Source organism: Penaeus monodon, chromosome 42 (assembly GCF_015228065.2).
Source record: "Penaeus monodon isolate SGIC_2016 chromosome 42, NSTDA_Pmon_1, whole genome shotgun sequence".
Taxonomy (NCBI): Eukaryota; Metazoa; Arthropoda; class Malacostraca; order Decapoda; family Penaeidae; genus Penaeus; species Penaeus monodon.
The window spans coordinates 21976986-21979616 of NC_051427.1; positions in this window are offsets into that span (position 1 = coordinate 21976986).

The following is a 2631-nucleotide window of genomic DNA, read 5'->3' on the forward strand; positions in this document are numbered from 1 at the left end:
GAGAGAAAAGGAGAGGCAAAGGAGAGAGAGAGAGAGAGGGGAGAGAGAGGGAGAGAAGGGGGGAGAGAGGGAGAAACAAGGAGGAGGGAGGAGAGAGAAGGAGAGGGAGAGAGAAAGAGAAGGGGGGAAGGGAAAAAGGAAGAGAAGGAAAGAGAGAGAGGAGAGAGAGGAGATTGAACGAGGGAGAGGAGAAAAGGGGAGAGAGAAGAGAGGGAGGGGGAGAAGAGAGAGAGGGCAAGGAGCCCCGGAGAAAGGCAAGGAGAGAAAAAGAGAGAGAGGGGCAAGGAGAAGAGAGAGAAGGCAAGGAGAGAGAGAGGGAGAGAGAGAGAGGGGGAGAGAGAGAAAAGGTTTGAGAGGGGAGAAAAAGGAGAGGAGGGGGCAAGTAGAGAGAGAGAGAGAGAGAAAAGGCCCAGAGAGGGGAGAGGGAGGCAGACAGAGGGGGGGGGGGGGGGGGGGGAGGGGGGGGGGGGGGGAGGCAGAGAAAAGAAGAGGGCAGGGGAGAGAGAGGGCCAGAGAGGGAGAGAGAGAGGGGAGAAAAAGGGGAAAGGGAGGGGAGAAAAGGGAAAAGGGAGAGAGAGAGAGAGAGGGGGGAAAGGGGGGGAAAGGGGGAGAAAACGAGGGGGAGAGAAAAAAGGGAAAAAAGAGAGAGAGAGACAGACAAAGGGGCAGAGAGAGAGAGAGAGGGGGAAAAAGAGGCAGAGGGGAGAGAGAGAGAGCAAAGAGGCAAAAGGGAAAAAAAGGAGAGAAAAAGGGGACAAAGGGGGCAGAGAGAGAGAGAGAGAGAGAGAGAGAGAGGGAAAAGGAAAAGAGGAGAGAGAGAGAGGAGATAGGAGAGAGGGGGGGGGGAGAAGAGAAAGAGGGGAGAGAGGGGGGGAAAGGGAGAGAGAGAGAGAGAAATGGGGAGAGAGAGAGAGAGAGAGGAGAGGGGGGGGGAGGGGAGAGAGAGAGAGGGGGGGAGAGGAGAGAGAGAGAAGAGAGGGGGAAGGGAGAAAGAAAAGAGAGAGAGAGAGAGGGGAGACGAAAAGAGGGGAGAGAAAAGAAGAAAAGGAGGAAGAGAGGAGAGGGAGAGAGAGAGAGAGAGAGAGGGGAAAGGCAGGGGGAGGAGACGAGAGAGGCAAGAGAGAGAGAGAGAAGAGAGAGAGGGGGGAGAGAGGAGGAGAAAGAGAACGGCAGAGAGAGGAGAAGAGGGGAGGCAAAGAGAGAGAGAGAGAGGGGAGAGGGGAGAGAGGCAGAGAGGGGAGAGGGGCAGAGAGAGAGAAAAAGGGAAAAGGGGGGAGAGAGAGAGAGAAGTGGAGAAAGAAAAGGCAGAGAGAGAGGAGGAGAGAAAAAGGGAGGAAGATAGATAGAAGTATAAAAGGAGAGAGGGGAGAGGGGAGAGAGAGGCAGAGGGGAGAAGAGGGGAGGAAAAGGAGGAGGAGGAAGATGGGGAAGGGGATGGGAAAGAAGAGAGAGAGAGAGAGAGAGAGGAGGGAGAGGGGAGAGGGGGGGGAAAAGAGAGAGAGAGAGAGAGAGAAGAGGAGAGAGAGAAGAGAGAGGGGAAAAGGACGGGAAGACGAGGGGGTTCAAAGAGGGGAGAGAGGGGAGAGGAGAGAGAGAGAGAGAAAGGAAAAGGAGAGACAGAGGAGAGAGGGGGAGAGAGAGAGAAGAGAGAGAGAGAGGAAGAGAGAGAGGAGGAGGAAGACAGAGAGAGAGGGGGGGGGAGAGGGGAGCGGAGGCAGAGAGAGAGAGAGAGCCAGAGAGAGAGAGAGAGAGAAAAGGAGGAAGGGGGGGGGGGCCCAAAGACAAAAGAGAGAGGGGGGCAGAGAGAAAGAGAGAGGGGAGAGACAGAGAGAGAGAGAGAGGGGCAGGGGACAAACAGAAAAGGGGAGAGAGAGGGGAAGAGGGGCAGGGAAAAGGAGAGAGAGGGGGCGAGGAGAAGGGGCCCAGAAAAGAGAGAGAGGCAGAGGAAGAGAGAGGGGAGGGCAGAGAGAGAGAGAGAGAGAGTGTAAGGGTGTCTGTGAGCAGAGCCCTTTCGCCACACCGTAAAATTTATGGTGGGGGCCCCCTTTGAAGCGGGATAAAAGGGGAAAAGGGGCCCGGGGGAAAGGGGGGGCCCCTTTTTACTCTAAAAACAAAAAAAAAAGGGAAAAAAGCATTACCGCAAAATTGAATCCCTCAAAAGCCGTCAAGGAAGAAAAGGGCGCTGTGGGTGAGGGGTGAAATTAACCCCAAACTTTTAATAAAATTTTACAACCCAGTTTTCAAAAAAATAAGGCAATTTCGGGGACAGGTACAACCTTTTCCCCTTTTCGGTCCGTCGCCATGGCACTGTAAGACCCCCCAGGGGGGTACGCAAAACACATTTTGTTTAACACTGTTTTTCGGGCGGAAAGGACCCCCTTTTTTAATACGAGGGGTTTTTGGGCCCAAAACCCAAAATTTTTTAAAAACAAAATTTTTGAGTTTACACCAGGGCAACGCGGGTTTTAGAAATTTGCAAAAAATGTTTTAAAAACGTAAAACTAAATTTATAAAAATAGGAAAAAAAAACAATAAAAAAAAAAAAAGGGTAACAAAAAATCCCAAAGTTTTGGAAAAACTTTAAGATGAGCCCCAACCTTGTAATAAAAAAAAATGAACTTTAAAAAAAGA